General features: G+C 36.6%; 1 long non-coding RNA gene across 1 annotated transcript in view; it reads left to right on the top strand.

Moving 5' to 3' along the window:
* The window catches only part of LOC142057653 (uncharacterized), a 48946-nt gene extending 37164 nt beyond the window's left edge, over window positions 1–11782 (top strand). Inside the window, exon 3 of the long non-coding RNA XR_012660706.1 lies at window positions 11681–11782. This is a non-coding gene — a long non-coding RNA (uncharacterized LOC142057653). The remainder of the gene's footprint in view (window positions 1–11680) is intronic.
* The last annotated feature ends 2362 nt before the right edge of the window (window positions 11783–14144 follow it).

Below are 14144 nucleotides of genomic sequence, written 5' to 3' on the forward strand. Positions count from 1 at the left end.
TTGTAACAATCAATTTGAAGATGTGAATTATCAGGGGAAAAAATTATATCCAAAGCATAGATTTTTGGATAAGGGGAAAATATGGCTTAATCTTCATAATACTGAAAAACATGAACCTTGAAATACAAAACTTAAGTGTAGCTTGAACTCGGTATTGTAAACTTATTTAAATCACATTACAGAATTAGTACAAGACAACAGGCATTAATAATGAGAAATGTTTAATATTGTCACATATTTGCAAGTCCAAAAAAACAGATGAGTCACCTAATTCCCATGGAGTGTCTGAACGGGGAAGTGATATAAGTATTTCCATTTGGTGAAACCAAGCAAAGAGGTGAAGTGCTTTACTCAAGGCAATAGAGTCAGTTGGTACTAAAGCCATCATTAAACCCCAAACTCTCCATTCCTTGGCAACGTTGAAAAATGTCAAAATGAATTGTCTTCAAACTTTCCTACAAGGTGAGAAGGAAGAAAAATCAGAATTGGATTTTTAGCAGTAATATATTTTAATGAGAAACATGTTTATATGATTATTATTTCTTTGTCACTTAAAGGATGCAGTGGTAAAGCAACACTGGACTTGTTTGCAGTTGCATAGCAATGTTCAACGCACATGTATACTTAGAGAAATTAAAAGCATTTGCCATTAGCGATATTACAAAGACTCTGACATAAACTAATCACCATTAGGGACACACTATGTGACATAAATTGATTGCCATTTAGGACACAGTAGAAACATGTCTCCATGGACTTACACTGTTAAACACGACAGGAATTGTGTAGCTTCCACTGAAATGTTTGTATTGGTGGTTGTTGGCTACTGGTCTAGATAAATGAATGTTCTCAGCGGTTTTTACTGGAATTGTCTATGGCAATTTAGCTTGTACATAAAAAGCATATTTGAATTTCTTAGTAGTTAAATGACAGTATTTTTTTTAAATGTCAAAAATATTTTTAGTTATTTTCTAACGTGTTGAAAAGACAGAAATGTAACAGCTTTGCGTTCTGGTTTCTGCTACTGGTCTTGAAATGTACAGCAGTTTTTGAGTACGGGGGGGGGGAATCAAGTTACTATATTTTTTAAAAATTAGGGTGTGGTGAGTGGAGCTGCTTTCTAAAATGTCTGAGTTCTCTCAGCAAATATTTCTAGTAGGCTTATCTGAACTCTACAATCAGTTACCTACCTAAGATTTCCACCTTCTTTTATGGAAACATAGCAGAGTTGCACTTGATTTCCATAAAAGGCTGTATCCTTTTCTTATCTCATCAGTTTCCTTGCTTCCATTATATCAGCATCCAATATGGTATGGAAAAACTTATTCGATGCGGTTGGGTTTTTTTTTTTATGTTCCAGTTGTCAGCTCAGGGATGCACAAATTTCCTAAATTATGTATGGTTTGCTGAGAGATTCCTCTTGGACAGCAGAATGCTTTATTTGTTTGAACTGCTGAGGTAAAGTGATCTTCTGTAAGGTGGACACCTTTCTGCTTGGTTTACCTTGTCAAAACGCCTCCTAGATTCCTTGACAGCTAGTTCAGGAGCAGGATGAATTATGAAGGTAATGTTTAGGCTTCCTTCCATCAAATCCTAACCAAACCACCTTGGCAGGTCCAGAAAACTTAGTCCACTTTGATCTTGTATACTGTAGTAGGCTCAGGGTTTTTTTTTTCTTCTTTGACAACGTGCAAGTTGAATTCCTTGTCTTATTTACAAGTGTGCAGGTATAACTACGGCTTCTGCAAAATATTGTTCAGATCTTGACAGGGTGTTTCCACTGTCCTACAATCAGTATTCGAATGCAAAGGATCAGCACTGCAGACATTCAGCACATTTTCAGTCATAGTATAGTTTTTCACTATGTATCCAGGCTCATTATCCAGCCATTTTCTTTCTCCTTCATGTTACATTCACTCATTACTGGCACTCTTTTCTTTACCTAACCTGTTTTCCTAGAAATACTGTCTTACGGTATCACCAACCAAAACAAAAATGAATTGTACCAACAGAGTAATTCATACAGCAGTGGAAGCTGTCAGATATTATTATAGAATTCAGTGAAGACAACAGTTCATTAAAATGATGTATTTCAATCATCACAACCATATCCTGTCAGTACCAGTTTGTCCAAATATTACACATATAGTCTGTGATATGTGTTGAAGTGCAAAATCACAGTGTGCTGCAACACATGTAATTGTAGATTTTTTCCCTGCTTATATCTCCAGTGAATTAACAAGAACAGGAATGCCTCTTACTATTCATAAGCAGCAGTACTTTGATAGGTATATCCACCTGGATGTTGAACTATTTTCAGCTGCTAATGCCTTCTAGTTTGAATTCGATGAGTTGGTCATTTGATTGCAAATTAAAAGTCTGCTGTAATGGATGCCTTTAGACATATAAATTCCTGTTGTTTGAATTCTTGTCCTCTGGCTCCAGGCAGTCTTCAGAGGGGTGTGTGTGATGCTTTGGGGGTTTAATTTTTTCTGCTATCCTTTTTTCTTTTTTTCTTTTTGTCTTTTTTTTTTCTTTTTTTCTTTTTTTCTTTTTTATTTTTTTAAGGGTTCAGACTTCACACAAAATCTTGTATTGCCAGATTATTTTCTCTTCTAAATGCTGGAACTCTAGTTGTCTACCATGTGTACCCTGTTAGAGCAAACTACGTTCATCTTTGATTAGCTTCAGTTGGAATATGAACACGAGTCTCATCTTAATCCTTAAACAATTACGTCTTAACTTACAAAAAGGTTCTCCTGGGTCTTGTATTGAAGTTGGAAGACATGGAATTGTGTTTGTACATTCTTAAAATGTGAATGAATATAATTTTCAGCCCAACAGTAGTTTCTTTTCCCAGTGACAGTTTTTAAAAGCCTTGGGGCTCATTTCTGTCCTAAATCTTAAATTTCCCTAAATGGTAGGACACCATACATATAATACAATTTCTTTGGTACCTTGTGTGGATTTTTCTTTGAGCCTGATCTCAGAATCTTCAGAGTAGACTTTGAAAGCTATAAAGCCTATATCCACAAGTGGTTAAGCCTTTGAACTGTTTACAAAGCCAGTCTGATGCTTCTCATGAAACTATGGGGGGTGGGGAGGGGGGTTGCCTTAATGGAAGTGAAGATCAGGATGAAAAAAACAAAAATGTTGACAACTTCCCTTCTGCACTTCCAATATTCAGAGTAGGTTTTCTGATGTGAATTGAGACACAACATCACGCTAAAATCTCATTCTAGGCTGGCCAATATCTTTCCCAGCTAGGAATCAGTTCACCATCTGAAAGACAATTTTTATGCATCTGTTTACTGAACTCAGAGCCTGCAAAGGCATGTGTATCTGTGGGAAACCTATTAAATATGTATTGGAATTATCCATTTGATGAAAACCTGATGAATTTCTTTATATTTTAGTATCTCTTTCAAACACATTTCTGTCACCAAAACAAAATTCTAGGTAATAGAGTCTTAATATTGAGACTGCAATAAAATATCAATAAAACTTGTGAATTATTTAATACGGAGCAGATAGTCATGTACCATTTCTGTTGCATAAAGGGCATGCCAGTTAGCTGCTCAATGTGAACACAGTTGAAGTTATGCTTGTATCTCTCTCTGAAGTTCTAAGAAAAAAATAAAAATACTGTATGTGATCTTCAGCAGTTCTGTTCTACCAGTTAAAAAGCCCTTTTCATAGATCATTTTTAGATCAGAATTTTTTTCATAGTAATATAGGTAATACAGATCTGAGCTAACTGTGTTTGGAAAGTTAAGTTGAAAATAAGGGCTTGAGGACGCAGTATACAATACTAGGTGTGAAACTAGCAGTTAGCACTGTGGCTTGACAAAAACCTAATTCTAAGTGTGTCAACCTTTAATTCTTATCAAGTTATCACTCAAGACTTGACAATACTTTGATTACATATTCAGCACCTACAACAGTAGTATAAACTAAGCGTTGCTATGTGCAGCTGAAGATTTTAGTAGTGACCTGCTGGCGATACGTTTACCAACAGGATAAGATGATGTCACAACCTCTAGAAGAACAATGCCAGTATTAAAATCTTGGCAAGTACTGATCTGTTAGTTATTAAATACACCAGTTGGGCTTTTGGGACCAGAATTTGAGACCCTGATCACTTAGCCTCTCTTCAATATGGTTTTAGACATACTCATATGAGGAACTACTTTATGTGCCTGTGCATGTAAAGTGAACAGTTTTTGCATTTGCAAGTTTGGGAAGAAAATGAGCATAAGATCATCCCACCTCAGTAGGTAGGTATCTTACCTCCTCCTACTCTGAAGTGTCGAGTTCTCAGAGAAGTTGCTGCATTTTTCAGTCCTGTGGTGTCAAGCATTGAAATCTTGCACACTGTTAGGAATGGATTAGATGTCCAAAACTGTTCTGATTTTCTATCGGACTGAGAGCAGATTCTTTTCAAAAGGACTGAGAACTACACTTCTCAAATTTATTTTGGTCAAATCTGTCTACATTGAAAATTGTTGGATGTTGTTTCCATTCATGCTTAAGAGTGAGTAATCTGCTAACAAGATTTAAGTATTTTTAAAAATTAATTACTAAATAAAGCAAAGGACTCTCTCCCCTTGAGAAGTGGGGTATATGTTCAGATCTATAAAAGGAGGAAACTAAACCAGTATTCTTATATTGTGCATGTGTTTCAAGTTTTTCCTCCAGCTGTTGACAGAGGGAAATACAGCCCTTTCCAGTTCTATTTTGGAGCAGGGGGACAGGTATAAGATAAACATGGGCTTGTAAGAAGAAAGAAGCAGAGTGGTGGAATTTGGAACTTAGCCCTTCACACTCTGTGTTTGAGTAGTTTTCCTGCTGAAAACAGAGCCAGTCCCATAGTCGCTATGACGATCTGAACAAAAATGCTAGCACCTGTAGCTTAAATCAGTAGGGCAGGCTTTTCATTCCTTACTCCGGCAGCTGATTATTAGAGAACCTAGAATGATATTGGTTTTTTTGTTGCGGCTCCGTGTCTAAGAGCACAGCAAATCCATTATTCATAATATCTTCCCAAGTTCACAAAGCCATCGAACGGTGCTGCATATCTCCTTAAAGCTGCCACCCACTCAAATCCATTTTATTTGGACAAATAAAGAAACTCTGCACTGAAGAAAACCAATTTGAAAACACACTGAAATTCATTTTCCTCACTTAAATATTAAAGTGCTTATATTTATTGCATTTCAGCCATGTTGTACTGTTTTCAAAAAGGATTTGCTCATTTAATAGGTCTAAAAGAATTTCAGTAAATTTAAAATATGGAAAAAATAAACTAACATATGACAAGAGTAACACTGCTTTTTATGCAGTGAATCTGCACTCTGTAGATTAAACCCATCCATTAATATTCTGTGTAACTGCATACTAATTTACAATACCACAGTACTGGCCCAGGCTGTCGTGGTTCTCTGCACTATTGCAACTGACTGTTGGGTTTTTTCCAATAAAATAGTTTTTTATTTGAAAAATGAGAAGGACTAACGTCCCTCGTTTGCAATATAGTAATAAATAAAGAGGGGCCTCTAGCATTCATTTGCCATTGCATTTTTGAATTTAAGACATTAGGATTTTGTTTATCTGACTTTTTTTTATCAAAAAAAGGCTTTTCTTTTATATATCAGAAAACAGTAAGACAGCTTCTGGTAGAATCATTCATGGTGTACGTATAGTTTTGGTGCTTAACGCTTTTGTGTGTAATGTTCAGTGAACACAGCTTGCAGAAGTCCCTTTATGTGTGCGTCGTACACTGTAAGTTACCCGTGTTGCTTACATGAGTCTTCCTGAATATGGGTCGGGATTAAGATATAGAGATGTCAATCTAATATCATATTAAAAAAAAAAAAAAAAGGCCGCTGGTGAAATTAAATTGTGAAGTGCTATTACTGTTTTTTCTATCTTATATGGCATTTCATCACTAACCACCAAAAGGATTCTGAGGTAAATTAATGGTGGAGTTCTTGTTTGGGTTTTTTGTTTTGTTTTGTAGGGGTGGGGCTGGTTTTTGGGTTTGTTTGTTTGGGGTTTTTTTGAGGGATGATAGCTGAATTAAGTCAGTTGTATAAAATCTGTGTGTATGTAGTTGAGTTCTTTAGATTTATTCTGCTGGTCTCCTATATAGTTCTTGTTCATTTTTTAACTTTCGTCAGTAGTTTTACAACAGCGGTTATTTTTGGAAGGAAGGCAAGGATTTTGTTTTAGAAACAGTGAAAACCTAGGTCATCCTTCATGCAGAGTAACGTCTAGTCTTAGCAAACAGAAGCCCTGAGAGAGTCACTTCTTGTTCTTCAGTGAGACAAATCATCTCCTTCTCAGCTTCTGCCTAATTCTGGTAAAGTCACGTAACAAAGTTCTCACCTAAGCAGATGTTGGAGGGTGGGCTCCCTTCATTTGATAGGCATGAAGAGCTGGGTGTTTAAAAGTGCCTGAAGGGTTGATTGAAAATCTGTTGGAGCGAGCACATTATCACTTTTGAAAATCCCATTAAAGATCTAATTGATTATGTAGACACCCAAAGGCTATATGAATCTGAGACACGGCATTGTCAGGAAAGTTCGGAAATCTCATCCTAAATGTACAAAGTTATAGAGAATGTGGTATGATAGATCTCCACGGGATGAACTCGGAGTAGGCTTTGGCAAGGTGTTTTAGACTTTAGTGTTACAGGAGTAGCATTTTTTTAAAATGTACTGTTATATACTGTTACAGACTTAAAATCCTATGAAAAGCAATTATTTATTACATTTGTCAGTGACTTTTCAGGAGAAATAGATTAAATTACCTTCACAGTAAGATATCAGGATTCAACAGAAATTGTTCATTCCAGTGTAGCATAGTAAGTTTATCTGGTCTTCCAGTGTAAAGATATTTCAAATTTTATTTTTTGTTTTCACATTTCTCATTTTCTGTATTATGTGTGACCAGTCAATAGTTGTGGATATGATGCCATGTATCTACCAACCTAATCAAGTAGCAGAGAGAAATAAGTGATGAAAAGGAAGACAATAAAAGAAATTACAAAGAAATTCTTCAGGGTGCTTGAAATGCACCATAACAGAGATCTGAATATTCAGTTTAGATGGCTCACCTTTTCCCAATATTTTATTTGAAGAGCAGAAGCCTAAAACTGTACAATAACCTGTTTGAATAGAACAGTTCTAACATAAGCATTAATATACACACGCAAAAAAATTAAATCACATGGCGGTGATCCATCTGTTATCTTTCATAATCAACAGCAGTAAGATCTTGGATGAAATCCAGGGACATCTGGGTTTAGTTGTTCAGAGTTAGCCAGAAAAGGCTAACTCCTCCCTGTAAAGTTTTTGTATTAAAAAAAAAAAAGGTCAAAAACTATAAAAACATGGCAGCTTCTGTATTGACTGCGAAAACAGTACATTGGTTCAATGCTGATGTCAGCTGATATGATAATTGAGGATAACCCACTGTCACCAGGGACTGAGACTTTGCTTATTTGGCTGCAGAACTGCTGAGCAGAAAACATGCTCCTAGTAGTTCTGCAGTGTTTAATGTCTGCTTAAATGGTTTAGATCTATTTTATTATTACTGAGATTGCGCTTATCTGATTATCTAGTACCCATATGCCTTGAGGGAGTAGGAGATAATTGTTTAATAAAATAAGGCTATGGTTTTCAATAAGTGATTTCTGGTGCTCCTGTCTTTAACTGTCCAACAACAACAAAAAAAAATCCCTTAAGGAAGCTTGATTTGCAGAAAGTGCTGAGCAAGGGTTAGAGTCAGAAAATAATATAAGCATCACCATGCACCTTTCTGAACCTGAGTGCACCTTGCCCCTGGATTGATGTCAGTAACTCTGGGATAGATGATTATGCTTTCTGTATATTGTGAGGGAGAACCAGGAATCTCAGAGGAAGAGAAGACTGTGTTCTAGTTCCTGTCCTAAGGACTGAAATGGCATTTCAGTCAATAACTATGAAATATAAGAGCCGGTCTTGGCGGGGGACAGCTTCAGATCTTGTCACTCTGAGTGCTGTGACCATTGGTCTTGAGAAATTTTTTTCTTCAGCTGACTGAATTTATTTTCATCATATAGTCAGACTCAGAGAAAAGGTTAGAAAGTTATAGCCATGAATGGATGATTTAATACATATGTGTTGGCTTTTCTGGGGCAGAGGGAAGAACTAAACCTAGAGTTGGAAATTTGAGGAATCTAGGGCACGCACTCCTGCATCACGTTAGGAGTTCATACCAATGCACTTTGTTTGGGGTCCAAATCCCAAATCCCATAGGCATATGTTACAGATGTTCTGGGAATGCCTGCTAAGTTGAGATCCTTAGTGTTAACAAATTCATTGTTTCTGACAGATTACAAAATGCTAAATATTGTCAGGATAACAATACTTTAGACCGTTCCCAGACACCAGTCCTTTACTGATATTTACAAGACAGTCGTTTTGTATACGACCAAGGTGGTTGCTTGGAAAGAGTGCTTATTAAGATCTAGTTTTTGGATATAAATGCCTAAATCTTGTTCCTGTCCCATGGCTTTCAAAGGCATTTTTATTGACCTGATTCTAACCTTGGGAAAAAAAAACAGCCCTTCTCAAAAGGAAAGTAATCCAAAGCTGAAGCATATAAAAATGCATCTCACTTCTGAAAAATTTGCACTAAAAGTAACATGCTTCTGTTCAAACTAAAATAGCTGAAATAAATTATCAAAGTTGATTTGGAGGCCAATTTCAATGGAAAGTGAGCTTTTGCAACAGCTGTTGCCATGAGCTGAAAGATGCCTGGTGCTGCCAACAATTAGGTGTTGACTAGTGAGATTTTAAAGATACCTTGACAAGGTACAGAGTTCAACTGAGCCTACAGAGTAAAAAGTAATGAAGAATATATTACAATCTGGTATAAAAATATATGTGCTATATTGCAAAACCTTTAATCTTGGCAATTGCTCTCTTGGAACTGACTGCAATGTTATAAACGTATTCCTTGCCCTCCAGAAGACAGACCTGGCAACTGCAACCTTTTTTCTGCTCTTAGGGTGGACCTGGTGAGCTGCCGAGGCATTCAGGCTTCTCTGGCCTCCCTTACTACTGTGACTCGATCCAGAACAGCTACACATGAAAAAATGGTTCTTTCAATTCATGATGATTGCTTGTTGGTGTGTCTGAGACAGCTGTGGAAGTACTAATTTCTGTTGCTATTTTTAGGCTAAGTTTGGCAGAGTGATGCATCTTCTGGTCCTGGTTCAGCTGAACATTTAAGAAAATACTTACATTTAAAGACATGCTTAGTTCCAGATAGCATCTGTAAGGGATTCTACAGCGTCACTATATTGCTTTAGAAATCAATCTGATCTTGTAATTGTGGATACCGTGTTTCTTATACAATGACACTTCTTTTGGGTGCACACTGTGATTATATAAGTTTAATTATATTGACATGAAATCATACCATTAACGGGGAAGGTTAGAACAAAAAGACTCTAAACCATTCTTAAGTAGAGATTTTACACCTTATTGTTTTATCTTTCCTTTTAAAAAAGGTAAGCTTCACACCAAAAACCCTTTATCTGGAAACAGAAAATAATATACATAATAGTACTCCTTACACAACACTTCACTTCTTCAAAGAAATGTAAAATGTTACGAGGCTAAACCTTCAGTATTATTATGAGCAGATCCATTATTCATGTTTCAAGCCAATAAGAAAGAAGATAGATTATTGGCATACACTGTTAGTTTTTCACACCTTCTAGTGAAAGCTTAAGTAGAACGTTATTAATTCAGAAACTTGCGCTTTTCACTCATAAAAAACATATAAAGCCATCGTTAAGCATACTTGTTATTCTCAATGTTTATCAGAATAGATCCTGATTTTGAGTAGTATTCAAATCACTGAAAGAAGATAATGTAACTGTTTATATTTCTTTCTTGTCTGCTTTTGCTAGATAGCTCTAACCAAATGTGGTACCTGTGAAAGTCTTGTTCTGTAAAACCTGACCAACCACTATCTGTGTGTGCTCTGTACAGAAACATGCTCAGTAATCAATGGTAGAGAAGAATGGTTCTTATTATTTCTCAGGCTAGCATCAGGCAGTCAAATCTATGTCCAACACTAGTGTGTCCTTAAAACTTTGCCTTTGGGCTTTTTGTCTGGGAGTATTTTTTTCTCAGTGATATGTATTAATAAGCTGATCAGTATCTCACTAGTAGTGGAAGTTTCCAGACACTCAATAAATACACAGCTTCTACTAAAATATGTATAGTAAAGCTCTTCCAGAAAAATTAATATGGTGTTATAATTGGCTACTTTTCCAGTAATACATGTTCTGTTACATAAATTACAAGGAACTGAGACAAATAAACATTTTAATCCCAAAGGTAAGGCATGAAGTTTTGCTGCCTCTTTCTTCTGCATTTATAGAACACTATTTCAAGGACTGTGATTATTTGGCTGTTATCTAATTTCACTGCAGAATAGAAATCTGACTGGAGCATTGCTTTCTGCTGGTTAATTATAAATTTATTAGGGGAGTTTTCGCCAAATGTCCCTCACTATTAGACCTTGCTGCATCTGAAGTTCAAGCTATTAGACTTCATTTAATGTAATACATTGCCCTGTTTTTCTGTTGTGTATGTGCTTTTTTGTATTTTTTATGTTCTCAGGTATGTTCAATTTTCCCTTTCTGGGCATTGTATGCCAAGAGGCTCTTTCAAGTTATAGAAACAGGACAAAGTAATTTTTAGAACAGCAAAATATGTAAGGAGGCAAGGTCCCTGGAGATGAAATGAATTTCCAATGCAACACAACAAAATAGCTTTCATGTTCTGTTTGGATGTTGCTGTTGACTGAGTAGCTTGTTAACAGCTCACAAATGCGTAAATGGTAGTAAGGCTGTGCACCACTAGTGGAGGTGGCACCATAGAAGCCCATATTTGTATTTTGAGTTGGACAAAAGGTTTAAACACAAGCTAATGGGCACACTATAATGGACTTGCTTTTGGCCTACATCCCTCCTGTAGGTAGATTTTAACACTTACATGGTGCTTGCAAGATTGAACCCCAAAATATCTGGGACTAGACTGGGCTGGGGAGCCCTCAGTGTGCTCGGACCTCATAAAATGAGATCCAAAGTTAAGGGCCAGTCATGCTCAGACATTGCCTTTCAGTTTTTCTCTTAGAGTTTTGCTAAAAGGGAGGGCTTGCAATATATTAGACAAATTCAGTCCGGACTATGGGCTTACCTGAAGGTGAGTTGCATCCTGTGTGAGCACAGAAGCCTGCTCTGTGCGGGAAGGTGTTCCTTATGCAAGCAGGACCAGAAGAGGATTGTGACAGTTCCCACTTGCAGCACGGTGGTATCTGTTCAGCTACTAAATCACTGTAGTTTTTATTACTGATTTCAACAGGAACTGAAGCAGGGCTGGTGACGGTTTGGTTGAGTCTTTATAAATCGGTGTTAAAGGAAAACTGCCATGCTCAGTTAGCTCCTGAGAAAAGGGGAAAAGCAAGGGGAAAAGAACTTTGCTAAATTTCAGAGGAGAAATCTGCATTAGGAAAAATAAACAGCTACAGCCCTTCAAAACTTATCGAGCAAGACAAAAATGTAACTATTAAAGTTGTCAAATGTCATTTTAATTAAAAGTAATTTGATCTATTTCAGAAGCTCCATGTTTTAAGATTATGACTCCTAAGTTCTCATGTTTCTCAAGGAGGTCTAAGAGAAGGATGTAACAGTATTTTATTGCAGACTTGTAAACTTGCGAGTCAGATGAGTAATGTTTGTTTATATACCTAGAAAATATTAATAAAACATTTATATCATGTTTGGAGTTCTTCATTCCTTGGCTAAGCCTTCCTAGTTGTTAAGCCTTTGCTTTTGGCAGAAGGAGGAGGAAAAGGTTGGAGGAAGGGAAAGAATTGCACCTTTGAACTTACCAGTTAAATCCATACTGCTTCAGAGATCAGTTTCCTTTTACATGGTCAATTTACAGTGCACTAGACCAAAAGCATGAGCTGTCAGGCTCCTGTGGTGATAAACCTGGATCTGATCCTGCTCCTACTGACATCAATGGCAAACCTTGTGTTGCTTCCAGTGGGAGCAGGACTTACACACCATGCTCGTTGATTCAGCCAGCCTTACCTGGCTGAGCTGAAAGCAGCCTCTGATGTGAGTGATGACAGAAAGGTTTAATACTTAATCCTGCTTCTGCTCACAGTGAATTTAAAAAGTGTAGCAATTAAAATTATCTGAAACCCACAATATAAAGTGATTTCACATGATTTAATAAGTCAGAAGTAACTGCAAACTGACCTTTGCTACAGAAACCCTAACTTATTGCTTCTTTTAAATTGGGGCACTGCTCTTTGTTTTGCAGAGCACTGAGATTGCACGATTAAAAAGTTCCATGATTGCTGAGTGTTAAGATAAATTACACAGAGAAAGATTTAATTTGTATTTTCTTCCTAAATATAAATATTTGAGAAGAATTGTTTAGATTTTCACACAAACAGTAGTAGCATATACTTTAACACTTCATTTTCAAAGTGTCAAACACCAGTTTGAAAGAGGGCACAAATGAATGTTCACAATTTGAAAAGAGCTTCATTTTATTGAAGATAAGCAATAATTGAACGAAGTGGCTTATACTGACAGCATCATGCTGGCACGTATCTTTTCAGAGACAAATGTCCGCTATAGAGGAAGTGTCCCCACATGTCAATGTCATAAAATGTGTTACATTTACTGAAATAGTGGTGCAAGGAAAAAAAATCATTGTCATAAATGATGGTAGGCACTTTTTACTGAAATACTGGTAGTTTTACACTCTTGACATGAATAATTGGATGTGTCATATGTGAAGCTACCTAGAAATAAAATAGAGGTCATAAAATGTAAAGATATGATAGGATGCATTTATAACAGCATAAAACAAACTGGCATTTTAACGCCTTAAGCCAGCCCATTTGCTATACTTGCCCACTGATCTTGGCTAGAAAAGTTCTATGCCTAATTTAAACACATTTTGGAGATAAAGCCATATAATGGGAAAGTGATAGGATTTGGTTTTGTTAGAAGTATGCTCCTTTTAACTGTTACAATTATATCACTGGTGGTTGTGTGACCTTACACAACTTGCTCAGAAATATTGTGTCTACCTTCACAGCAGGTGACTTTCTGGTGTAATTTACCTTGACATTTTACCTGCTGATGATTGCAGGTTACATGGAAGAACGTTATTCAATAGATGTGAGAAAGGGTTTAGTTTAGTGTTTGTTCTGTGGGATGAGTTGAGAGAGTAGCTGTTGGGAAAGATAGTACAGTTTGAGAGTGTTTGTGCATTTAATGTCTTCCTTTGGAAGGCATGTAAAAAGATAGTTGATAGAGGCACTGACTCAAAAGTGCATGCTTAAAATCTCATTAATTTCAATTGGCTGTATAGGTGCTTTTAATTACCATGCTTGAAATGAGATTTAATATGGCACAGCAATAAAATAAGTAGCTATGACTACCTAACTAATCATTGAAATGGTGTCACCCCCCCACCCCCCAATTTTTCCAACTGGAGCTGAACATAGAAACCACATGCTTTAGGAAAAAAAAAAAAAAATCAAGAAAGGGGGAAGAGCTTGTCCTGTTTTCTTAGGATTGCTAGTAAGCATGTGTTCTGTGGGTTTTTTTAAAACACTTTTAAATAGCAATAGAGTTGGCAACATGTAATCTCACTTGTCGCTCTGGTTTGCTGTGTGTCTTTGGAAATGAGTACTAAGCTGGCGTGGAGCACTGCAGGCTGTCCAATGCTTTGTGCCCTGTATAGTCTTTAGCAATAAATATGTACCAGGCAATTGTAAAATGTTCCCATCAGGGTGTGCCAGCTTGTTGTCCTTACTGAGTTTTAACCCCATCTGTGTAGGTAGGATAGTATACAGGGTAAGAGAATTCTACCCACTGTCTGCATTTTCTTTTCAGTTATTGTACAGTTGATGAAATATCTAAGTAGTGCATTATTTGGTTGCTATTGTACATTAGTATAGAGGTGGCAGCCTGTTAATATTCAGCAAAGTCTTATGTAAGTGGAAGTATTTCATATCTTCTGTTTTCAATGCAATTTTACTGAAAGCCCTTT

This window comes from Phalacrocorax aristotelis, chromosome 5 (genome assembly GCF_949628215.1).
Source record: "Phalacrocorax aristotelis chromosome 5, bGulAri2.1, whole genome shotgun sequence".
NCBI lineage: Eukaryota > Metazoa > Chordata > Aves > Suliformes > Phalacrocoracidae > Phalacrocorax > Phalacrocorax aristotelis.